Consider the following 26,551-nt stretch of genomic DNA (forward strand, 5'->3'; position numbering starts at 1 on the left):
TATAAATAACCTAAATTGGAACAGTCACATGGATAATGTTGTGGGTAGAGCAAACCAAATACTGCCATTCATTGGCAGAACACTTCGAAGATGCAACAGACTGCTTACACCATGCTTATCCGCCCTTTTCTGGAGTATTGCTGTGCGGTGTGGGATCCGTATCAGGTGGGACTTGCGGAAGACATTGAAAAAGCTCAAAGGAGGGCGGCTCGTTTTGTATTATCGCGAAATAGGGGAGATAGTGCCACAGGCATGATAGGTGAGTTGGAGTGGCAATCATGAAAACAAAGGCGTTTTTAGTTGCGATTGGATCTTCTAATGAGATTTCAATCACTAGTTTTCTCCTCCGATTGCGAAAACATTCCGTTGGCACCCACCTACATAGGGAGAAATGATCATCACGATAAAAGAAGAGAAATCAGGGCTCGCACAGAAAAATTTAAGTGCTCGTTTTTCCCGCGCACCGTTCGAGAGTGGAACGGTACAGAGACAGCTTGAAGGAGGTTCATTGAACCCTATGCCAGGTACTTAACTGTGAATAGCAGAGTAATCACGTAGATGTAAATGTAGATTCCTGCCGTTTAACTGCTGTTGTTTAATGATGTGGTTATTTTCTCAACGAAACTTTACTGCACTAGGGACGTGAGAGGAGTAAAGTAGAATGTTGTTATCTAACACACTCTTCAGAGAGGCAAAGACCTGTCATTTTTTACATATAAATAACTGCTGAATTGTACAAGAGAAATAGGAGTGGTTTTTGCCAAAGTACGTAGCAGCTTGGTGTAACGTCATAAGAAAGGTCTTGTTTACAATAATGTTCTGTTACCTTAATATTTGATCGCCTGTTACTATCAGTGTTAGCCATTTGTAACTTAGGTGAAAAGATATCTATAGATAAATTACAAAAGTGATGATTTTTTTCTTATTTCTCCACAACTAAGCTTATCGTTATCTCGGTGTATTCCTATTTTTCTATTTAACGCCATCATCTTGAATTGAAATGTATTTCAGTATTTCCAGGTACGGAATTTCAGTTTCTGTTGCGAGTTATTGTTTGTTCGAAATATTGCGGTTTGCGTGAAGTAACGCCAAGTCTGGTTTTCCGAAGTTCTATTGGACTGAACTTACGCGTAACATGACGTCATACGGCTACTTGCGTTTTCTGCGACATTGGATCGTCAAGCTGGTCATTGTAATTTATTATGCATTTCGGGGAATCTGGTTGTCAGTCTTTGCTATTTCCGAATATTTTACTTGTACCTTTTTTCTGAAATATCTGGTATAAATTTGGTGTTTTCTGTTGAGTTGATTACTCAGAGTTGTATCGCATTCCTCTCGAAGCAACGCTCAAAGAGATTTTATCGTGGTACCACTTCGCAATGGGACTTGATTTTGGCGCATTACTACAGTTATAAAGAGGAAGAAACTGTTTGTATTTCTGTCCCCTGTTTTCGCCTATGACAACAAATAACTGTTACTTCACAGTACAGAAAATATCATACATTGATTAAAATGAAATGGAGTAACTAGCTGTTCTTGGGTAAGTTGCATACGACTTGCCCACCGTACGCTAACGCACCATCTCTCTGAATAACAGCCAACGCAAGGATGATGATTATTATTATTAGTGTTTTAGGGCGCACAACAGCGAGGTTATCAGCGCCCGGCCAACGCAAGGAGCCAACGGTTATAGAATGCAGTCTCATCTTCTGCTTCGGACGCATCCCCACCACAGTTCCCCGTTCCCCCTACACAGGCAGGAGACCTGCGCATGCGCAGAGTGGTTCAATATCCGGTACGCAGCTCGTTGACTGTACGGATGTTGGATGTGGCAGTCATTGCTCGTGTTACGGACAGATTTGTGATAATACAGTGTGTGAAAAGTGAAGTGACGTTCTTAGTAAATCGTCTACGAATCGTGTACACATCGCCGTCAGCAACCTAGTTATTAATACGGAGCTAGCTGTCTGTATATAATAGGCATCCGGTGGGTGACAGACACAGGGGGAGCCTAGAGCGCTCCCTTTATACGGCTTCAAAGGTAAATAAATGCATGAAATTCCTCTGTGATATTTCCTAGTTTCTTTGCAAAGATTTATAGTCCGAGTGATATTAAGCTTTTACACGACCTATCGGTATTTGGTAATAACCAAAGTATTTAGCGCAGCAAAGCACTTTGTTTTTCAAACTAAGTTTGGACGCTGCTCCAACAATGCACTGGGATATTCCGTGTACCATTTAGTGTTAACTGAGATGCGACAAGACGTCATACAGGAAGCATGCGACCATATTGTATAACTGAAACATCACTACACAAATGCTGAATAGGTCAGTTCCTGAAACGCCATCAGCTGGCGAACTATGCGTTTTGGGATAACTCATCATCCGATACATCGAACAGTACAGATGAACTGAAGTAAAATGTTACCTACATATATACATAGATAACACAGTCGACCTCTGACAGTTTTGTAGGTAACTTGTAACTTCATTCCATTGGTATAACTTATACCTGATGATTGGTTATCTCGAAACGCGTAATATTAATGTCATTCATTCACCAGCGTCTCACATTTTACTAAGTGAGCTATTCAGCATTTGTGCAGTGATGTTCCAATTACTGTTAACGAAATCATTCTTTTTACTAGGGCCAATAGGCAATAGTTTAAAGTGATTTCAAGCATATTCATTTGAACTGAGATTTAACAATAATTCGCAGTTTTATCATAAGCTAAATATTCTTTACGATTTTTGACATCGTCTGGTGTTGCAACCCTCAGGACCCCCTCCCCATATAGAAACTCCACATTAAATATGCTTTAGTAAACTGTGCCATGGATTTACACATTCGTCTAAGAATCTGCAAAGTGAGGCGAACATTCCTACGACTCCTCCATAGCCTCCTCGCAGAACAGATCTGTGCCTGTTGATCCCCGCACGCCTCCGAGGTGTCAGTCTTCTCCTTTATAAAACGACAATGAGAAATCTGACAATCCGCATGTACCATCAGTAAACATGACAATACAGCTTCGTCTCCGATTGCCATTTCGTCGGACACGAAAATCATCAAATTTCTAAGCATACTCGTGAGGCCTGGTTTGTTACATTCACAGTTACAGGCATAGCTTCAACGAGTCGCATGAGTGGCAGCCTATTGCCTGCACCTAGTCCATTCAAATTCTTCAAATAAAATAAACTCATCAACTTCAGAATTATAGCCCCCAAACCCAAAGTCAGAACAATACGTCTCGAAGATTCCTTGCCATTTAGTAACAGCTGTTGCAATAAGAGATAGTTTGCCTATATTTGTATCCCTAATCAGATATAATTGTTGTATTCTACCTTCGAGGAACGAAACCGCTCCACAACTTTCTTAGGCTACCCACAGCAAATCACACATCGTTAAATCAAAGTAATTCTCCATGAACCTTACACGTTCCAGTCGGCAACAAGGAACGGATCTGTATAATCAAATACCTTCATGTTTGTTTTTTTCTCTGTTGTATTGTTTTTGTTTGATCTGAAATGAATAAAGTAAAATTAACGCAGAATTCTTCTGAGAATTATCAACAAAACAGAAATGTTTCCGTGTGTATAAAAAGATATCATAAATTGAAACAATTGAGGAGCGAGCAACAGACGGTACTGAAACTGTGCCTAAGGACTTGTTATTCGCCAATAACTACATTTTTAGTGTATGCAGTATTTATATTATCCTACACTTAAATACAACAGTCTAAGACTTCTTCTTCATTCCAAAAGCTCGACCGAAAAAATTACCGGTACTCGAGTTATGACTTGCCGAGTACACTGTATAGTGAAAAAAAAAACAAGATCCGTGCGAATATAGGACTGATTATTTTCTGCAAAATGTACGAAGCAAGTCACTTGTCATAAAAATGAATAAGTAACAGTCTGCTTCATTGCTGTTCTTATGCTTACTCATATGAAAATTACCTTCGCGTTGTCTAAGATTTGCGGTAACATTGAGGACTAGGATAGGCAAAACGTAGCACATTATCCGCGATGGAGCATCATGCACTATGTGCACTATGTAGAGGCAATTTCAGACTGGCCCAAGGGAGTGATATGTGCCTGGGCGCCCGCAGAAATTTATGCACTAGGGGCCACGATTCAAAAATGTCACTTTTTGTATCAGAAAATTGAGAAATTTCTGTTGATTATTAACAAATAGCCTCTGATTAGTAGTCTTCAAAGTGAAAAACAGGAAATAAACTTTAAAAATACTTATTCGACTTTTGTTTGCTTACAAAACTTAACGTCTTATCATGTTAATGAGTTTATTGTATTATTTTTCCCTACTTTTTTAAAAAAAATTGACTGGCTTAATTGAAGATTAATAAATTATATTTCGAAAGCTGCATTCCTCCCCCTCCCCCCCCCCCCCCTTCCCGCATCCCTAAGTTTGACACATTATTTCGCATCCATACCAACTGCACAGGTGAATTCATAATTCTGTCTTTGCATCTTACGTTTTGTGGCACCCCGTTGAGTTGAAAAGGATTCACTTCTTGAAATGGAGGTCTTTTCGACCATTATTTTTCACATTTTTTTCTCCTCTCTTCCAGCGCAAAAAATGTTATTTTTTAAATTTTTGATTGATGCATTCTGGTCTTAACAGTACAGAAAAACGCACCTACAGTATAGCAAGACCGTGATCTTCAGAGTCGTCTACAGTCACTCCACTTCATGCACATATGTCTGCTATCACCGGCAGCTCAGAACGGAATCAGCAACAAGCGTTTCCTAAAGTACACCATATACCCGTCCATGACATTCAGGGCAGGTCAGAGAACATTTTTTCACAAAGCTACTTTTCATTTCGAGCCCTCTTCCCTCGTACACTTTCACCCGTTTCAGTTTTCGTCCCAGTTCCGGTCAGAAGCTGCCTGTGGTAGCAGTACTGTGTGTATGAGGTGTGCTTGCTTGTGTGAATTTGTGTGTGTTTTCCGTGCTGAAGAAGGCTCTAGCCGAAAGCTATGATGTGTAACAGTCTTTTCGTTGTGCCTGTCTGCAACTAACGGGTCATCTTTATGGCGAGTAGTCGTCTATCCTTTTACTAATATTGTTGATATTCCAGTCTGGAGCTTCTATTGTTAGAAAATGTGGTATCAGCAAGACGTGGCAGGTCTTTTTTGGCCACAAGCAAATGGTAAACTACGGGTGCGATTAAGTTGTGTTGTAGGAAGAGGGAGTGACGTTGTGGGAAGGGTATTGGGTAGCTATATTGCAGTCGTGTTCAGTTTATGATGAGAATATGAACCGGAATACGCGCGTAGTACTATTGGAGTACTCCCTTTCTGGAGCTCGATAAGGAGTGTGCGAGGAAGGTACAGTTTTTTGGGACTGTATTTTGGCAGTGTTCTGTAGGTCGACGCATCCGCCTTGTATGCGAGACAATGCGACGAGCACACAACCCCCCCAATAAAAGGCATAATTTCCCGTGAACAGTCTGTGTTAAAATTCTGTACCCCAAATTCCAGGAGGGGGCTGGTGCCCTCTCTTGCACAAACTTATTGATGCGCATGATTTCATGACTCCTATTGCTTGTAATGGGTATTTCAATGATTATTATCAGCAACAGTCACAGTTTCCATGAATTGCGGATTATTTATGAGAAAAATACTCCAATAATAGTTGTTGCAGTCCTCAGATTTGGTAATAGCCTGGAGCAGTAATAGGCATCTTGCTCTGCATGTTTAGAAATGTCAGGTTATCACTGTGAACTTCATAAAGACGTAAGAAAATAGTAGTTTGCGTTGGTTTCACTGTTAAACACGCGAGGAGACATTGTGAAACAATCCCATAGCTCCAAATGTAGGTAAAGTTTTGATTCGTGAACAGAATACTGGGAAAGTGAGATCTGTGTTCAGATTAAACTTTTTACGCACATGTTGTATATCGTATGTCAAAAAACTGCTACAGCTTTGTGGTATTCATGTAGGGGTTGACCCACATGAGACACTGAACGTCTACAGAGGACTTGCTAGAATGTTGCAGCTCGCGCATAGATACTTTCAAAATACGGAGATACTGTTTTAGAGTGGAAGCCAAGAAAATTCTTCATTGCTTTCATGTCGCTCATTCAATGAACATGACGCTAAAATTAGACAAAACATCAACTCGCACAAAGTTAAGCAAACGGTCATTCTTTGCATGCTCCAGCGATGAACGCAAAAGAAGAAACCTTGAGAATTAATTTCAGAATGAAGTCAGTTGATCTAAAACAACAGGAGGGGTGGAAAAGAGACGTAAAGGAGGACTGGTCTTTTGCAAAGACCAATGTAAAGACCGATCGAAAAGCAATGACGAATTTTATTATAGTTCTCCCTTCTGTGTCGATGGATATAATACTTGTTACGACTTTGTTGGGGAATATTTGTCGCGTGCCACTCTTTTTTCAGAATTTTGCAACAAAACGAAGACTTCTGTTCTTCAAAGAGTACATACACATTTGCGCGTCTGTTGTAAAGTCTACGCTCTCTCTAAATTTCCACTATCGTATCATAGAATGTTTGCTACTAATTAGAGAACACGTCCTCTAATAACTGACTTTTATGTTGCTGAATTAACAGTGATTTATGAATTTATAAAACATATTTGCCTCTTGCCGCTTTAACCTTTGGATGGTCTCTTTCGTTAGCATCAAGCGTCTCCTAAAAGTACACCATATGCCCGGCACTGCCATCCAGGGCCGGTTCGATGACATTTCTTCTCGCAAACTGCTTTTCATTTGGTGCCCTCTTCCATCGTACATTTTCACCCATTTAGGTTGTCACTACTATTTGCGATACACGCTGTAGACAAATCTTGCACACTCGTGTCCCTGGCGCCCCTCTCAGCTTAGCGCCCAAAGCGACAAATTAAGTGACCAAACGCGTCAGAGATGTAGACTGCGAGTAATCAAATTGACCTCGACTGTGAAGGTGAATGTTCGTGACCTGAAAACCAACAGCATCTTTGTCTGGTTGTCGCGTGAAGTGCTTCTCAGCGTTGCCTATCCTACAGCGCGTACACATTTTGATTACTTAAGAATAAATGAATGCTGAAGATAAGGTGGGTAGATCACGTAACTAATGAGGAGGTATTGAATAGGATTGGGGAGAAGAGAAGTTTGTGGCACAACTTGACTAGAAGAAGGGATCGGTTGGTAGGACATGTTTTGAGGCATCAAGGGATCACAAATTTAGCATTGGAGGGCAGCGTGGAGGGTAAAAATCGTAGGGGGAGACCAAGAGATCAATACACTAAGCAGATTCAGAAGGATGTAGGTTGCAGTAGGTACTGGGAGATGAAGAAGCTTGCACAGGATAGAGTAGCATGGAGAGCTGCATCAAACCAGTCTCAGGACTGAAGACCACAACAACAACAATAACAACAAGAATAAATTAATTCGCGATTGACAAAGAATCGTGAATCATATTCTTTTCCTCATATGCCATCGTGTGGTGTATAGAACACCGAAATGATTGTGGAATTAAAGTAGGATGGCCCTGACTACAAACATACGTAAGGCGAAAAATATGACACAATGACATACATCTTTTATCCTGAAATGCTGGTAAAATATTCAACTTTTGACTTACATAAACACAATAAATTTCGATGTGTGCTGCATTCGTTGCCCGAATGATATCCAGGCGATGTTCCAATTCTACACATATGTTGATCGACAATTCGTGAGGAATGGATGTTATGACGTCAGCAATTCGACGCCGTAATGCTGCAGTGTCGTTCACTGGTGCTTGTTGCTACGTACTGTTTGCAACCGGATGTCGGATTCCTCTTTTGTTACGTAACTGGGCCCTGTAACAAAGTAACGGTAAATATGTATGTAGACATGCAGTTCAAGGTAAAAAGTATTTGTCTATGTGTCATATTTTATACCTTGTGAATGTTAGTAATCTGCAACAACCGGTATTTTATTGCTACCAACGATCTTTATGTTGGTTTCTTATATAAACTGATAATCTCAATTGTTCCTTGGGCTCTGTACCAGTCGTCCGCTATATACGCTGTTATCTATGATAGGATTTGTCTCTCTAAAAGTGCAGCGGAAAGGTTTAACCCTTTCTGAAACGTCATTGCCAGAGACAAGACAAAGAGAAATTACTCCTCCATAAACTTCGTTTAGATAGAGGCCACAATGCTACACGTCCATACGCCAAAGTCCTGCATTACACAACAATTAAACAACCGACCATCACTTTTATTTGACAATACACGTGTCATCGCCGTCCATATTTCGTCTAAACAAACAAGTGGGCGTTTAAACTCTTATGTCTCAATTTTGCGTGAAAATCGAGTATAGTTCGCTTTTTTTGAATGTTATCTCGTTCGTATGTGATAAGTAGTTTATTCTCGCAATTAAAAAAAACAAATGTAATTGACAGAAATGAAGGGAATGAATTATTGTACTTACTATACGTTAAAATGGGGCCAAATTACGTAGCGGTGAGATAGCCGAGCGTATGTAATGTTAAACTGGTGCGCATGAAGTCTTATTATCAGATACGGTTAAGTTGGTTGATGATTTTAGTTTTGTTAGCGTCTAAGTGCGTTGGTATATTCGATCGAAACTAATAGAGAATACCACCGAATTTAAGTTAAACGCTGGTTTATGGCAGCAAAATTAACACGTCGTTGTCTTCAATCCTAAGATTGATTTGATGCAGCTCTCCACCCTAGTTTTTCTTGTACGAGAGTCTTCCTCTTTGCGCAACTGCTGCAAACCGCACAGTTTTTATCTTCCGCAAACTCTGTTACCAAACCGACGATTCCTTGATCTCTCAGAATGTGTCCTATCAATCGATCTCCGCTATTAGTAAAGTTGTGGCATAAACATCTTTTTTTCCCAAATTGCTTCAGCACCTTCTCATAAATTATTCTATTTATCCATCTAAGCACACACCCTCAGTCTGAACTGTTCATCGTCGACGTTTCACTTGTTTACAAGACTACATTCCAGAAAAATACCTTCAGAAAAGCTTTCATAACACTTGGATTTATATTCATTGTTAATAATTTCTTTTTCCCAGGTATGATTTCTCTCCCTATTGCCAGACTGCATTTTATCTCCTCAATACTTCGGCCATCATCAATTACTTTGTAGCCCAAATAGCAAAAATCATCTTTTATTTTTACTGTCGCATTTCCCCGACCAGATCCCTCAGCATTATCGAATTTAATTCGCCTGCTTTACGTTACCCTGGCTGGATTTGTATTGGTGTTCATCACATTACATCTTTTCCAGGCACTATTCACCCATTTTTACCCTAGACGTGCCGGCAAAACACTTTCCCTGCCAAAGCGAGTATTAAACGTGTGCAGATGGTGAACGTGATATGTCGTTGCACAGTTTTCTCGGGTTTCTAACCGCATCAGTTAGTAGGGTCCACTGACGTTTGTGATATCGTGTTTGTTTTGTTGGAAAACTGCAGATATAGCTATATATAAGTTTATGATAAATATATTGCACAAAGGACCACTATTACTTTAGATGGTTGTGTGCGTTAAGAGTGTCAACATCAGTGGTTGTTCAATGTTTGTGAAACCGTTACCCATGGGTGTAATCAGAAGTTAGCTACTGTACGTCCCCTTTCCACCCCCCACCCCCCCACCACCCACTATCGTCAACATAAGTGCCAGACTATGCTTTAGAACGAAAAAGAATTCACTTTGAACACTTGTATTTTTAAAATTAAGAATAAAATATACAGGGTGCGTCAAAAAAATGTATACACACTTTGAAGCGTCATAGAAAATTTATTTCTCGTTCTGCAAAGTTAAATTTCTGGAAATGGAAAGCTTAAAGTCCAATTTCAAAAATAAATGTACTTTGCAAATGTGATTAATGTTCAAACTGGTGGCCTTCAGCTTCAATACATTTCTGAGTACAAGTCACCACTGATTCCGTACATCGTACCAAAGTGTCCAACGAGATTTCTGCACACACCGCCTGAATCTCATTCCAAAGTGTGTCCAGGTTACGTGGTTTACGTTTGTACACCTCATCTTTTACCGTGCCCCATACGAAGAAATCCAGTGGTATGAGGTCTGGAGAGCGTGCAGGATACTCGATTGGTCCCCTGCGTCCTTTCCACTGGCCTGGCACATTGTGATCCAGGTATGCTAGTACGTCCCTATGATAGTGCGGCGGGGCGCCATCTTGTTGGAAATAAAACTCATCATTACCTCATAATGCACGAATGGCAGGGAATATGGAGTCAGCAAACATTGTTAGGTACGTTTTCTGAGGCGAACGCTGAAACAGTTCCAAGATCTCTTGTAGCTGTACGAGGTCACCCTGATCGACCTTTATGCACATCACACACTGTTCCATGAATATCGAATTTGTCTCGTAGACGTATAATTGTTAACCTTGAAGGTGGTTCCTGAGTCGAAACAAGGCCCCTGGAGTAGACAACATTCCATTGGAACTACTGGCGGCCTTGGGAGAGCCAGTCCTGACAAAACTCCACCATCTGGTGTGCAAGATGTATGAAACAGGCGAAATACCCTCAGACTTCAAGAAGAATATAATAATTCCAATCCCAAAGAAAGCAGGTGTTGACAGATGTGAAAATTACCGAACAATCAGTTTAATAAGCCACAGCTGCAAAATACTAACACAAATTCTTTACAGACGAATGGAAAAACTAGTAGAAGCCGTCCTCGGGGAAGATCAGTTTGGATTCCGTAGAAATACTGGAACGCGTGAGGCAATACTGACCTTACGACTTATCTTAAAGAAAGAATAAGGAAAGGCAAACCTACGTTTATAGCATTTGTAGACTTAGAGAAAGCTTTTGACAATGTTGACTGGTATACTCTCTTTCAAATTCTAAAGGTGGCAGGGGTAAAATACAGGGAGCGAAAGGCTATTTACAATTTGTACAGAAACCAGATGGCAGTTATAAGAGTCGAGGGACATGAAAGGGAAGCAGTGGTTGGGAAGGAAGTAAGACAGCGTTGTAGCCTCTCCCCGATGTTATTCAATCTGTATATTGAGCAAGCAGTAAAGGAAACAAAAGAAAAGTTCGGAGTAGGTATTAAAATCCATGGAGAAGAAATAAAAACTTTGAGGTTCGCCGATGACATTGTAATTCTGTCAGAGACAGCAAAGGACTTGGAAGAGCAGTTGAACGGAATGGACAGTGTCTTGAAAGGAGGATATAAGACGAACATCAACAAAAGCAAAACGAGGATAATGGAATGTAGTCGAATTAAGTCGGGTGATGCTGAGGGAATTAGATTAGGAAATGAGACACTTAAAGTAGTAAAGGAGTTTTGCTATTTGGGGAGCAAAATAACTGATGATGGTCGAAGTAGAGAGGATATAAAATGTAGGCTGGCAATGGCAAGGAAAGCGTTTCTGAAGAAGAGAAATTTGTTAACATCGAGTATAGATTTAAGTGTCAGGAAGTCATTTCTGAAAGTATTTGTATGTAGTGTAGCCATGTATGGAAGTGAAACATGGACGATAAATAGTTTGGACAAGAAGAGAGTAGAAGCTTTCGAAATGTGATGCTACAGAAGAATGCTGAAGATTATATGGGTAGATCACATAACTAATGAGGAAGCATTGAATAGGATTGGGGAGAAGAGAAGTTTGTGGCACAACTTGACCAGAAGAAGGGAACGGTTGGTAGGACATGTTCTGAGGCATCAAGGGATCACCAATTTAGTATTGGAAGGCAGCGTGGAGAGATGAATACACTAAGCAGATTCAGAAGGATGTAGGTTGCAGTAGGTACTGGGAGAGCTGCATCAAACCAGTCTCAGGACTGAAGGCCACAACAACAACAACAACAACAACAACAACATGAAATGCATTCGTAGTTGCGAATACGACAACCATCAGCTGCATAATAGAATGACGACAATGAAAATTTGTGCCGGATTGAGACTCAAACCCGGATTTCCCGCCTTAGTATTACGCTATCCGAGTACGCCCCACGGCGAGACGCAGACTTTCAGTATGTCGTCAACCATGTGTGTACAACTTGCACTCGCTCATCCATTAAGTACATTCCCGTACAGTGGAGACATTTTAACGGAAAGTCGCATGCCCATTGTCGGTGGATAAAGTCAGTGTTGCCGTGTCCGTGTTAAGAAGTGCGTAGCAATGTTCTATCTGCCATGCATACATGCGTGCATTATATTTATATTTGTAGGTGTTTTATTGAACAGCCATCTAATCAGTCAATGAGACAGTCGGTATTGCTTATTTATAACAGCCTTGTCCTCCCGCAAACTTTTCTTTTTCGATTTCTTCACATTTTCATGCACCCATTGCGTCTTAGCTCCCCCGCACTTCCTATTTATTTCATTCCGCAGCGGCTTGTGTTTCCTGTGTTCCTGAATTTGCCCTCAACATTTCTATACTTTCTTCTTTCATCGGTCATCTGAAGTATTCCTTCTGTTACCCATGGTTTCTTCGCAGTTACCCTCTTTGTACCTGCGTTTTCCTTTCCAACGTCTGTGATTGCCCCTTCTAGAGATGTCCATTCCTCTTCGACTGTACTGCCTACTGAGCTCGTCTTTATTGCTGTGTCTTAGAGAACTTCAAGTGTATCTCGTCATTTCTTAGTTCTTCCGCATCCCAATTCTTTGCGTATTGATTTTTCCATATAATCTCTCAAACTTCAGTCTACCCTTCATCAAAAGAAAAAAAAAGGTTCAAATGGCTGTAAGCACTATGGGACTTAACATCTGGGGTCATCAGTCCCCTAGAACTTAGAACTACTTAAACCTAACTAACCTAAGGACATCACACACATCCATGCTCGAGGCAGGATTCGAACCTGCGACCATAGCGGTCACGCAGTTCGAGACTGAAGCGCCTTGAACCGCACGGCCACACCGGCCGGCTACTCTTTATCACTACTACATTGTGATCTGAGTCTGTATCTGCTCCTGGGTGCACCTTACAATCCAATATCTAGCTGCGGAATATCTGTCTGACCATGATGTAATCGAACTGAAATCATGCCGTATACCCGGCCTTTTCCAAGTATACCTCTTCCTCTTGTGATTCTTGAACAGAGTATTCGCTATTACTAGATTGTAATTTGTTACAGAACTCAATTAGTCGTTCTCCTCTCTCATTTCTTGTGACAAGACCTTGTTCTTCTGCAACTTTTTCTTCTAGCCCTTCCCCTACAACTGCGTTCCAGTCCCCATTACTGTAAGATTTTCATATCCCTTTACGTACTGTATTACCCTTTCTATGTCCTCATATAGTTTCTCTATCTCTTCATCTTCAGCTTTCGACGTCAGCATGTGTGCCAGAACTGTGGCCCATTGACACGGCGTATTGTCATCCATAAAAAAATGGCTCTGAGCACTATGGGACTTAACTTCTGAGGTCATCAGTCCCCTATAACTTAGAACTACTTAAAGCTAACGAACCTGTAGCGCCTAGGACCTCTCGGCCACTCCGGCCGGCCATCCATAAAAATTCCGTAGTTGTTTGGCAACATGGAGTCCATAAATGGCTGCAAATGGTCTCCAAGTAGCGATTTCCACTCAATAACCGGTACAGTTTGACCAGAGGACTCAGTCCATTCCACGTAAACACAGCACATACCATAATGGGCCACCACCAGTTTGCACACTGACTTGTTGACAACCTGAATCCATGACTTCGTGGGGTCTGCGCCACACTCGAACCTTACCATCGGCTCTTACCAGCCGAAATCGGGACTCATCTGACAAGGCCGCGGTTTTCCAGTCGTTTGGGGTCCAACCGATATGGTCACGAGCCCAGGAGCGCCGCTGCAGGCGATGTCGTGCTGTTAGCAAAGGCACTCACGTCGGTCGTCTGCTGCCGTACTCCATTAACACCAGATTTTGCCGCACTGTCCGAGAGGATACGTTCGTCACACGTCCCACACTGGTTTCTGCGATTATTTCTCGCACTGCTGCTTGTCTGTTAGCACTAACCACTTCACGCAAATGCCGATGGTCTCGGTAGTTAAATGGAGGCCGTCGGCCACTATGTTGTACGTGGTGAGAGGTAATGCCTGATATCTCATATTCTCGACACGCTCTTGACACTGTGGATCTCGGAATAATGAATTCCCGAACAATTTCCGAAATGGAATGTCCCATGTGTCTAGCTCCAAGTACCATTCCTCGTTCAAAGTACATTAAACCAGATCACATCGGAAACCTTTCAGCATAAATCACCTAAGTAAAAATGACAACTCTGTCAGTGGACTGCGCTTTTATACCTTGTGTACGCGATACTGCCGCCACCTCTATATGTACTTATCGTTATCCCATCACTTTTGTCACCTCAGTGTGCTTTTAACTGCGCTTCATGATTCCTATTCAGTGTTCGCACAGGTCTTAATTTCCACACCGTGGTTTATGAGTCAATGATTGGAACCCATTCTGTCTAGACCAGTGGATCCCAATCTGAGGGTAATTACCCCCTGACGGATAAAATGAAATTTTCTGAGAGCTAAACTCGAAAGCGTTCCATTGTGTTTCGGATACGAAATTAAATTATTTTTAAATGATCATTACAGGGTGATTCTTATTAATGTTTAAAAACCCGCGAAGTGGCGATGATGACGCTAAGACAAGTAATTTAAGACACAAGGGACCGCAAATGTCTGGAAGTACCTCAAAAGTGGATGGCAAATGTTGAACATCTGACGCCACCAAATGACACGCAGCAACACGCGCAGCGGTTGAGACTACTGGTATGATGCACATGGTCTTCCCAACCCAAGTCTTCCCTTTGGTGTTCCTCCGGCCCTATGTGCTAGACTTCAGCCTGTGGGGTTCAGGGTTCGAGTCTTGCATCTGACAGGCAGTGTATTTTTTCATTGCATTACACAGTAAAGTGTTTACATGGAGGTAAGATTTGTTATTCTGTTTACCGGTCTCGCGGTCACCGCTAGTTATTTGCAAAGTACAGTACAACAAAAATCTACCGTACTGTGTCACAAATATATGACTAACAGCTTCCTAATTGCGTCGTTACCAGTGTGAATGTTTTCTCTTTCTCTAACTCTTTATCTTCAGCTTTCGACGTCAGCATGTGTGCCAGTGTTTTCTTTGCCGTATAATGTCTGTAATCAAAAACAAAAGGGAGAAAAAGAAAAACACACAAAATAAGAACAGCTCTTCCTTGGGTACAGCGAGGACAATAATTTTGTAACTTCTATGTTTACAACAGATCACAATTACAAAAGGTGTTCGAAATTTGCACTATTTGGTTGAATGGAAGTATTGTATCACTCAAACAACCCTTCACGTAGTTACTCGAAAACACCCTCCATATTTTGGATTTCTGCAGTGACAATGGCTTATGGGCTATGTGGTCCATTTTCTCTCCATTGGGGTGCTGTAAACTAACTCCTTCATACGACACCTAGCGGGGCGACGTGTAGCACTACCCCCAACGGGCGGCGTAGGATCGACATTCCCAACCATTGCACGTGCGGCGGGGTACGTCATCTGGTGGCGCACATGTTCAGCATTTGTCATACACTTTTGGGGTATTTACCAAATTTGCTGCCTCACGTGTCTTTCGCTAAATTACTTGTCTCAGCGTCACCTACGTCCCTTCGAGGATGTTTGAACGTTAATAAAAATCACTCTGTGTAACTATTACATAAGACTTTAATAATGATTACATAAGTTACCAATAATTACATTTTTCCCAAATTCTAGCATTAATGTGTGACACAACTCGCTGGAGATTACAGCTTGCGTAACGAATGTATGAGCAACATCTCCTTCACATAATCCACCAATTACACACAACTTTGTACCACAGATCTATGACAGTAAAATTGCGGCATATACGTCACGAGTGCTTGAATGTCCCACGAAAATGCATTCTCCGAGTTGTAGGCAGTTCCCGCAGCTGACCATATATTGTTTCATTATTCACTTCGGAAGCGAACTAATCGACAGTACAAAACAACAGTATGTATGTAGTGGCTTCTAATGCCACAAAAAACTGTGCGGCCCCTCCCGCCGGAGGTTCGAGTCCTCCCTCGGGCATGGGTGTGTGTGTCGTTCTTAGTATAAGTTAGTTGAAGTAGCGTGTAAGTTTAGGGACCGATGACCACAGCAGTTTGGTCCCTTGGGAATTCACACACATTTGAACATTTTTGAGTGGCTTCTGCACTTCTGTAGGGCCTACACAGATATTACTGTTATTAGTTGCAGCGGTCAGACACAAAGCATTTTCTACCTGAAGTCTTCCAACTTCTGGCAGTTCAGAAGTAAGGAGTCCAGGAACCAAATGATTTACTAACAATAAGTAAAGTGCACATATTTTAACTTGTTTGATTTTAGAAGGCGGTGCAGGGTACGGGTGAAACAAGAGTCTCTATTCAAAGATGCGCTACAGAGGAAACATATTTTGTAACATGCGTCTACCTCAATGTGGATAGTCAGCTTTCTTTTCTGAGTTCTCAGGAATTGTATTTAGCACTCACGACGCAACAAAAGCTGCTTAAGCATTCTACGAGGTGTGTTTTTTAAGTAAGGTCCGTTTGAACATAAGTACACAACGAAATGTTATTTCAAAAAGGTAAATTTATTTTCAGAAAGTACATACTTCACCCTATTTTTCGACATAGCTGAGAAGTTTGTCCAAACACGTATCATACCTCTCAACCAATTTTAAAATACACTCTTCATAAAAACTTGCCGCCTGCTCCGATAACTAAGAGTTCACTGCCGTTTTCACATCGTCGTCATCATTGTAACGATGGCCACTGAGGTGGTGTTTGAGGTGGAGGGACAGATGGTAATCGCTCGGCGCAAGACCAGGTCTGAGGGGTGGGTAGTCTAAAACTTCCCAGCCAAAACTGTCCAATAAATCGCGGGTCTGACCTGCAGTGTGAGGTCTTGCATTGTCATGTAGAAGGACAACTCCCTTTGTCAGCATGCCGCATCTTTTGTTTTGAATCACTCTGCGTAGCTTTCTCAGGGTTTGGCACTATGCTTCTGCATCGATTGTGGGTCCTCGTTGCATGAAGTCGACCAACAAAATACCATGCCTATCCAAAAACACCGACGCCATGATTTTGCGCTGGGACAGAGTCTATTTGGCCTTAACCTTTACAGATGAGTGTGTGTGTCTCCATTCCGTGCTCCGTTGCTTCGATTCGGGCGTGATATGCGAAACCAATGTTTCGTCTCCAGTTACGATCTGACTGAAAAATCCGTCACCTTCTTCGTGATAACGAGTCAAGAACTTCATCGCACACTCAAATCTTTGGTTTTTCTGGTTCTCTGTTAGGAGTTTTGGGACCCAACGGGAGCACAGTTTCCTAAACTTTAGATAGTGAGAAACAATGTTGTAAAGCACTGATCTCGACACGTCAGGAAATTCGTCTGGGAGACCTGTTACTGTGAAGGGCCTGTCCTCACGAATCATCGCTTCAACTGAAGCCACCAAATCGTCTGTAATCAAAGAAGGGCGACCGGAGCGGTCCTCATCATGGACGTTGTCACGGCCATCTTTCATTTCTCGTACCCACTTACGCACTTTGCTTTCAATCATGACAGTATCACCTTACACTTCGCAAATCTGTCGATGAATTTCTGCAGCAGATAGGTCCTTGCTGACAAAAACCATACTACTGAGCGAACCTCACACTCGGCGGGCGAGTTGATAGTCTTAAACATTTTGAAAGCACAGAACAGAATCGTATAGGTTAGCTACATAGCAGAAACTGAGCACAGTTTTTCCCGATGGATGCGGGTACCCGACGCACGCGCTCGTTGCGGTATGTGCGCCCCCGGAGTAGACAATATTCCATTGGAACTACTGACGGCCGTGGGAGAGCCAGTCCTGACAAAACTCTACCATCTGGTGAGCAAGATGTATGAAAGAGGCGAAATACCCTCAGACTTCAAGAAGAATATAATAATTCCAATCCCAAAGAAAGCAGGTGTTGACAGATGTGAAAATTACCGAACTATCAGCTTAATAAGTCACAGCTGCAAAATACTAACACGAATTCTTTACAGACGAATGGAAAAACTAGTAGAAGCCAACCTCGGGGAAGATCAGTTTGGATTCCGTAGAAACACTGGAACACGTGAGGCAATACTGACCTTACGACTTATCTTAGAAGAAAGATTAAGGAAAGGCAAACCTACGTTTCTAGCATTTGTAGACTTAGAGAAAACTTTTGACAGTGTTGACTGGAATACTCTCTTTCAAATTCTAAAGGTGGCAGGGGTAAAATACAGGGAGCGAAAGGCTATTTACAATTTGTACAGAAACCAGATGGCAGTTATAAGAGTCGAGGGACATGAAAGGGAAGCAGTGGTTGGGAAGGGAGTAAGACAGGGTTGTAGCCTCTCCCCGATGTTGTTCAATCTGTATATTGAGCAAGCATTAAAGGAAACAAAAGAAAAATTCGGGGTAGGCATTAAAATTCATGGAGAAGAAATAAAAACTTTGAGGTTCGCCGATGACATTGTAATTCTGTCAGAGACAGCAAAGGACTTGGAAGAGCAGTTGAATGGAATGGACAGTGTCTTGAAAGGAGGATATAAGATGAACATCAACAAAAGCAAAACAAGGATAATGGAATGTAGTCTAATTAAGTCGGGTGATGCTGAGGGAATTAGATTAGGAAATGAGGCACTTAAAGTAGTAAAGGAGTTTTGCTATTTGGGGAGCAAAATAACAGATGATGGTCGAAGTAGAGAGGATATAAAATGTAGGCTGGCAGTGGCAAGGAAAGCGTTTCTGAAGAAGAGAAATTTGTTATATCCAGTATTGATTTAAGTGTCAGGAAGTCATTTCTGAAAGTATTCGTATGGAGTGTAGCCATGCATGGAAGTAAAACATGGACGATAAATAGTTTGGACAAGAAGAGAGTAGAAGCTTTCGAAATGTGGTGCTACAGAAGAATGCTGAAGATTAGATGGGTAGATCACATAACTAATGAGGAGGTATTTAATAGGATTGGGGAGGAGAGAAGTTTGTGGCACAACTTGACCAGAAGAAGGGATCGGTTGGTAGGCCATGTTCTGAGGCATCAAGGGATCACCAATTTAGTATTGGAGGGGAGCGTGGAGGGTAAAAATCGTAGAGGGAGACCAAGAGATGAATACACTAAGCAGATTCAGAAGGATGTAGGTTGCAGTAGGTACTGGGAGATGAAAAAGCTTGCACAGGATAGAGTAGCATGGAGAGCTGCATCAAACCAGTCCCAGGACTGAAGACCACAACAACAACAACATGCAGCATGCACGGCCTACGCTACGTAGGTAAATCCTCATCCGCCCTCTTTTAAGCAAAGTTTGAATCACAATAGCAACATGCGTTACCTCACTATACGTGTCTTTTCCAGAGCGTTCGAATGATGGTAAAACAAAGTATAGCGTCCCATTTAAAAAACAACATGTACTTGCCTCATTATCACGGTCAATATAAACGTTGTGATTATTGTGCATGTACCAACGTATGTGCCCCATTCACCGAAAACGCAATGTTCAACATTTGCCATTCACTTCTGAGGTACTTCCAGACATTTGCGGTCCCTTGTGTCTTAAATTACTTGTCTTAGCGTCATCATCGCCACTTCGCGGGTTTTTAAACATTAATAAGAATCACCCTGTAATGATCATTTAAAAATAATTTAATTTCGTATCCGAAACACAATGGAACGCTTTCGAGTTTAGCTCTCAGAAAATTTCATTTTATCCGTCAGGGGGTAATTACCCTCAGATTGGGATCCACTGGTCTAGACAGAATGGGTTCCAATCATTGACTCATAAACCACGGTGTGGAAATTAAGACCTGTGCGAACACTGAATAGGAATCATGAAGCGCAGTTAAAAGCACACTGAGGTGACAAAAGTGATGGGATAACGATAAGTACATATAGAGGTGGCGGCAGTATCGCGTACACAAGGTATAAAAGCGCAGTCCACTGACAGAGTTGTCATTTTTACTTAGGTGATTTATGCTGAAAGGTTTCCGATGTGATCTGGTTTAATGTACTTTGAACGAGGAATGGTACTTGGAGCTAGACACATGGGAGATTCCATTTCGGAAATCGTTCGGGAATTCATTATTCCGAGATCCACAGTGTCAAGAGCGTGTCGAGAATATGAGATATCAGGCATTACCTCTCACCACGTACAACATAGTGGCCGACGGCCTCCATTTAACTACCGAGACCATCGGCATTTGCGTGAAGTGGTTAGTGCTAACAGACAAGCAGCAGTGCGAGAAATAATCGCAGAAACCAGTGTGGGACGTGTGATGAACGTATCCTCTCGGACAGTGCGGCAAAATCTGGTGTTAATGGAGTACGGCAGCAGACGACCGACGTGAGTGCCTTTGCTAACAGCACGACATCGCCTGCAGCGGCGCTCCTGGGCTCGTGACCATATCGGTTGGACCCCAAACGACTGGAAAACCGCGGCCTTGTCAGATGAGTCCCGATTTCGGCTGGTAAGAGCCGATGGTAGGGTTCGAGTGTGGCGCAGACCCCACGAAGTCATGGACTCAGGTTGTCAACAAGTCAATGTGCAAACTGGTGGTGGCCCATTATGGTATGTGCTGTGTTTACATGGAATGGACTGAGTCCTCTGGTCCAACTGTACCGGTTATTGAGTGGAAATCGCTACTTGGAGACCATTTGCAGCCATTTATGGACTCCATGTTGCCAAACAACTACGGAATTTTTATGGATTGCCGGCCGGAGTGGCCGAGAGGTTCTAGGCGCTACAGGTTAGTTAGGTTTAAGTAGTTTTAAGTTATAGGGGACTGATGACCTCAGAAGTTAAGTCCCATAGTGCCCAGCGCCATTTTTTTATGGATGACAATACGCCGTGTCAATGGGCCACAGTTCTGGCACACATGCTGACGTCGAAAGCTGAAGATGAAGAGATAGAGAAGCTATATGAGGACATAGAAAGGGTAATACAGTACGTAAAGGGATATGAAAATCTTACAGTAATGGGTACTGGAACGCAGTTGTAGGGGAAGGGCTAGAAGAAAAAGTTGCAGAAGAACAAGGTCTTGTCACAAGAAATGAGAGAGGAGAACGACTAATTGAGTTCTGTAACAAATTACAATCTGGTAATAGCGAATACTCTGTTCAAGAATCACAAGAGGAAGAGGTATACTTGGAAAAGGTCGGGTATACGGCATGATTTCAGTTAGATTACATCATGGTCAGACAGAAATTCCGCAGATATTGGATTGTAAGGTGTACCCAGGAGCAGATACAGACTCAGATCACAATGTAGTAGTGATAAAGAGTAGCCGGCCGGTGTGGCCGTGCGGTTCTAGGCGCTTCAGTCTCGAACTGCGTGACCGCTATGGTCGCAGGTTCGAATCCTGCCTCGAGCATGGATGTGTGTGATGTCCTTAGGTTAGTTAGGTTTAAGTAGTTCTAAGTTCTAGGGGACTGATGACCCCAGATGTTAAGGCCCATAGTGCTTAGAGCCATTTGAACCTTTTTTTTTTTTTTTGATGAAGGGTAGGCTGAAGTTTGAGAGATTATATGGAAAAATCAATACGCAAAGAATTGGGATGCGGAAGAACTAAGAAATGACGAGGTACACTTGAAGTTCTCTAAGACACAGCAATAAAGACGAGCTCAGTAGGCAGTACAGTCGAAGAGGAATGGACATCTCTAAAAGGGGCAATCACAGACGTTGGAAAGGAAAACGCAGGTACAAAGAGGGTAACTGCGAAGAAACCATGGGTAACAGAAGGAATACTTCAGATGATCGATGAAAGAAGAAAGTATAGAAATGTTGATGCAAATTCAGGAACACAGAAACACAAGCCGCTGAGGAAGTGCAGGGAACCTAAGACGCAATGGCTGCATGAAAATGTGAAGAAATCGAAAAAGAAAAGTTTGTCGGAAGGACTGACTCAGCGTACACGAAAGACAAAAGAACTTCGGTGATATTAAAAGCAAGGGTGTTAACATTAAGAATACAACGGCAATTCCACTGTTAAATGCATAGGAGAGAGCAGATAGAAGGAAAAAGTATATTGAAGTCCTCTACAAGGGAGAAGATTTGTCTGATGTAGAAGAAGAAACAGGAGTCTGTTTAGAAGAGCGGGGATCCAGTATTAGAATCAGAATTTAAAAGAGCTTTGGCGGACTTGAAAGATCAAATAAGGCAGCAGGGATCAATAACATTCCATCAGAATTTCTTAAATAGTTGGGGGAAGTGGCAACAAACCGACTATTCAAGTTGGTGTGTAGAATGTATGAGTCTAAGTTTCGGAAAAATTTATTCCACACAATTCCGAACACTGTAGGAGCTGACGAATGCGAGAATTATCGCATAATCAGATTAACAGCTCATGCTTCAAAGTTAAGTGCAAGAATAAAATACAGAAGAATGAAAAAGAAAATTGATGATGTGTTAGACGACGACCAGTTTGGTTTTAGAAAAGGTGAAGGCACGAGAGAGGCAGTTCTGACGTTGTTGTTAATAATGGAAGCAAGACTAAAGAAGAATTAAGACACGTTCATTGGACATGTCGACCTGGAGAAAGCGTTCGACAGTGACAGATGGTGCAAGATGTTCGAAATTCTGAGAAAAATAGGACTAAGCTACAGGGAGAGACGAGTAATATACAGTATGTACGAGAGCCAATCTGTACATCGAAGAAGAAATGATGAAAATAAAAGGGAGGTTCAGGAGTGGGATTAAAATTCAAAGTGAAAGGATATCAATGATACGATTCACTGATGGCGTTGCTATCCTGTGTGAAAGTGAAGGAGAATTACAAGTTCTGCTGAATGGAATACAACTGTCTAATGAGTACAGAATGTGTATTGAGAGTAAATCGAAGAAAGACGAAAGTAATGAGAAGTTGCAGGAATGAGAACATCGAGAAACTTAACATCAGGACTGATGGTCACGAAGTAGATGAAGTTAAGATATTCTGCCAACAAGGCAGCAAAATAACTAATGACGGACGGAGCAAGGAGGACATCAAAAGCAAACCAGCAGTGGCAAAATGGACATTCCTGGCCAAGGGAATTCTACTAGTATCAAACATAGGCCATAATTTGAGGAAGAAATTTCTGAGAATGTACGTTTGGAGCACAGCGTTGTACGGTAGTGAAACATGGACTGTGAGAAAACCGGAACAGAAGAGAACCGAAGCGTCTGAGGTGTGGTGTTGCGTTGAAAATTAGATGGACTGATAAGGCAAGAAATAAGGATGTTTTGCGCAGAATCGGAGAAGAAAGAAATACGTGGTAAACACTGAGAAGGAGAGGGGACAAAATGATAGGATATCCATTAAGACATCAGGGAATGACTTCCGTGGTACTAGAGGGAGCTGTAGAGGCAAAAACTGTAGAGGAAGACGGGGACTGGAATAAAATGGTTCAAATGGCTCTGAGCAATATGGGACTTAACTTCTGAGGTCATCAGTCCCCTAGAACTTAGAACTACTTAAACCTAACTAACCTAAGGACATCACACACATCCATACCCGAGGCAGGATTCGAACCTGCGACGTAGCGGTCGCGCGGCTCCAGACTGTAGCGCCTAGAACCGAGCGGCCACCCCGGTCGGCGGGGACTGGAATACATCCAGGAAAAATTGAGGTCATAAGTTGCAAGTGCTATGGCACAGGAGAGGAATTCGTGGCGGGCCGCATCAAACCAGACAGAAGACAGACTCAGAAATGAAAAAGAAAACGAAAAGAAAAGAAAATGTAGAGGCAGCATGACTCAATATCTGCAGGGAGCTTCCAATGAGCTGTTGAGTTCATGCCACATTGGGCTGCTGCACTAAGCGAATCAAAAGGAGGTCCGACTCAATATTAGGAGGAACCGCTTACTGTAGTCACCTCACTGTGTAGTTGGGAGAGATGGACAGCGGCTGAGTTAGTTACCGTCTCATTTCGACGAATGTAGTGGAGATGGAGTGTGCCAGCTAATTGACGTTTTTCCGTAGTATTTTTGGAACAGTTGGGAAAAAAACCGAAAAGAAGTACTACTCCGCAACGGTAGTATTGGACTTAGTCTCGTATGGCCGTTGTCGGAAACGCGTATTGGCCGATGTCGGAAACACGTGATGACGCTACAGTAAACGAATGCAGCGGAGACTAACGAAACCATACCGCACTGTGAAGGATTTCAAGACAGCTGTGCGTATATCATTAAGTGTTTCAGCGTGTCATCGTGAGATATCACGATTGAAACTCAACGATGAGCCGACCGAAGCACCTTCACTCCCCGGTGCAATAATCTTGTGGCCGACTAATTCACCGTTATTTTTCTGAAATTGTCGGGGAGGGGCAGGGAGATGTATCGGAAAAGAGTTTCTTCCACTTCTATTTTCTTGTTTTTGTTGGTTTATATTTTTTGTTTGTTTTATATTTTGTGTAATTATTTTTGAATGTTTTCATATTCAGGATTGAGATTTTCTGTCTTTTCTTGCCGAAGTCCTAAATGCTTCGTGATGAGCAAAATTTACGGTCCGGCATTGTGTGCTGGTACAGTATTCGCTTCAAAAGAAGGCGTGTTTAAATAGTTCCTTCGAATACGTGGGAATTTCCTTCATGGATGTTGGGTATGGATCTTTTAGCATTGCATGGATTTGTAATTAGTATGATGAATGCCGTGTCCTTTTGTGGTTCCTTTAGAAAGGTCGCTTATTCTGAGGTTGTGTTTAGGTTGGGACCTGATAGCATATCTCGAATTATTCTCGAAGAATATTATTCTCTTTTGTAGTATCAACCTGCGCATCTTATCCTGAACTTTAGATCTGCTGCGCAAGTTCAGATTACTGTATACTGTACAGTATTGGTGAACAAAATTTACTGGTTGAGGTAAGGGTGTATTGCAGTCCTGCACACGTCACACGCAGAGGATGAAGATATAGTGAAAGCATATGAGGATAATTAACGTATAATGCAGTACTTAAGAGGAGATGAAAATATAATAATCATGGTCGATTGGAACACTGGAGCAGAGGAAGGAATAGAAGACAGAGTTACGGGACTATTTGGGCTAGGGAGTACGAATGAGAGAGAAGAAAGACTAATTGAGCTCTGCAATAAATTATGGCTAGTAACATCGGATACTGTTCAAAAATCACAAGAGGAGAAGGTATGTTTGGAAAAACCTGGGGACACAGGAAGATTTCAGATGAATTACATCATAGTCGAAAACAGATTTAGAAACTGGATTGTAACGCTCTCCAGGAGCAGATATGGACTCAGATCACAATTTAGTAACGATGGACAGTAGACAAAAGCTTAAGAAAATCGTCCGGAAGAATCGGTGTGGAAAGAAGTGGGGTACTGCAATACTGAGGAATCAAGCGGTGCGTTTGAAATTCTCCAGTGATGTAGATACTGCGGTAATAAATACCGCAACAGACAAACAATTCAGCTCAAGAAAAATGAATATCGCGATAAACGCCTGTCACAGAATTTGGACTGACAAATGTTATTACAAGAAAGATAACTGCGAATAGATCTGGGAAAAGTTAGATCATTTAGGAATGAAATAAATGCTTCAGGAAAAATCCAAAGAAATTAGAAAATAAATGGCCGGCGGAAGGAGTGATTCAGTATACAGGAAAGTCGAAACAGCTCTACGTGAAATTAAAAGCAAAGGCGTCAACATTATGAGCACAAGAGGAATACAGCTGTTAAACGCAGGGGAGAGAGCAGATATGTCGAAAGAGTACACTGAAGGTCTCTGCGAGAGAGAGGAATTGTCTGTTGTGAGTGCGAGAACCATCACACAGTCAGCTTAACATCTCTCGCATACAAGTTGCTGACTGGAATAATATACTGAAGAATGGAAAAGAAACTTGAGTATCTGTTAGATGACAGTTTGGTTTTAGAAAAGGTAGAAAACACTTGATAAGGGAACGCTTGATAAGGGAAGCAGGAATCAAGAAGAACGAAAGCAGGTTAACAAGATCTGTCGATGTAGAAAAAACATTCAATTCTGTAAGATGGTGCAGATGTTCAAAATTTTCAGGAAAATAGGTGAAGCTATAGGGAAAAAAGGGGTACTGTACAATATGTAAAAAACAGTTAAGGAAAAATGAGAACGGAAGACCAAGAATAAAATGCTCGATTAGGAAGCATAGAAGACAGGGATGTACTCTGTCGGGTCAACTTAAATGAGGATACCAAAGAACCGCTGAAGCACCTGCATGAATCTTTATTTTTATTGCAGACATAGATGACTTTTTTAACAAAAATAAAGGCTCGCATATTTCGCTACTTTTCACACTACAGTGACATACGGGATCATTTTTGAGTAATGCATCAATCCAAAGTAAAGTTTGCCGGCTCTAGGAGCATGTAACACGAATTATTTGTGGTGAACACTTAAGATCGTCCTGCAGCGGCCTGTTCAAGGAAGTGAGAGTTCTGACTACTATTCCTCGATACATTTTTTCCTCTGTGATATTTGTCATATGATATTTACGACAAAGTCGAGCTGACAGTTCAGTTCATGGAATAAACACCAGAAGAAAGAATAATCTTCATAAAGACTGAAAGTCATTTGTTTCGGCC

At 41.8% G+C, this 26,551-nt stretch overlaps 1 protein-coding gene across 1 annotated transcript in view; it reads left to right on the forward strand.

The window, feature by feature from the left end:
- Window positions 1-1,807: 1,807 nt before the first annotated feature.
- The window catches only part of LOC124612945 (speckle-type POZ protein B-like), a 67,743-nt gene continuing 42,999 nt past the window's right edge, over window positions 1,808-26,551 (forward strand). Inside the window, exon 1 of the mRNA XM_047141454.1 lies at window positions 1,808-2,041. The gene's annotated coding sequence lies outside the window, so the exon portion shown is untranslated. The remainder of the gene's footprint in view (window positions 2,042-26,551) is intronic.

This window comes from Schistocerca americana, chromosome 4, assembly GCF_021461395.2.
Source record: "Schistocerca americana isolate TAMUIC-IGC-003095 chromosome 4, iqSchAmer2.1, whole genome shotgun sequence".
Lineage (NCBI taxonomy): Eukaryota > Metazoa > Arthropoda > Insecta > Orthoptera > Acrididae > Schistocerca > Schistocerca americana.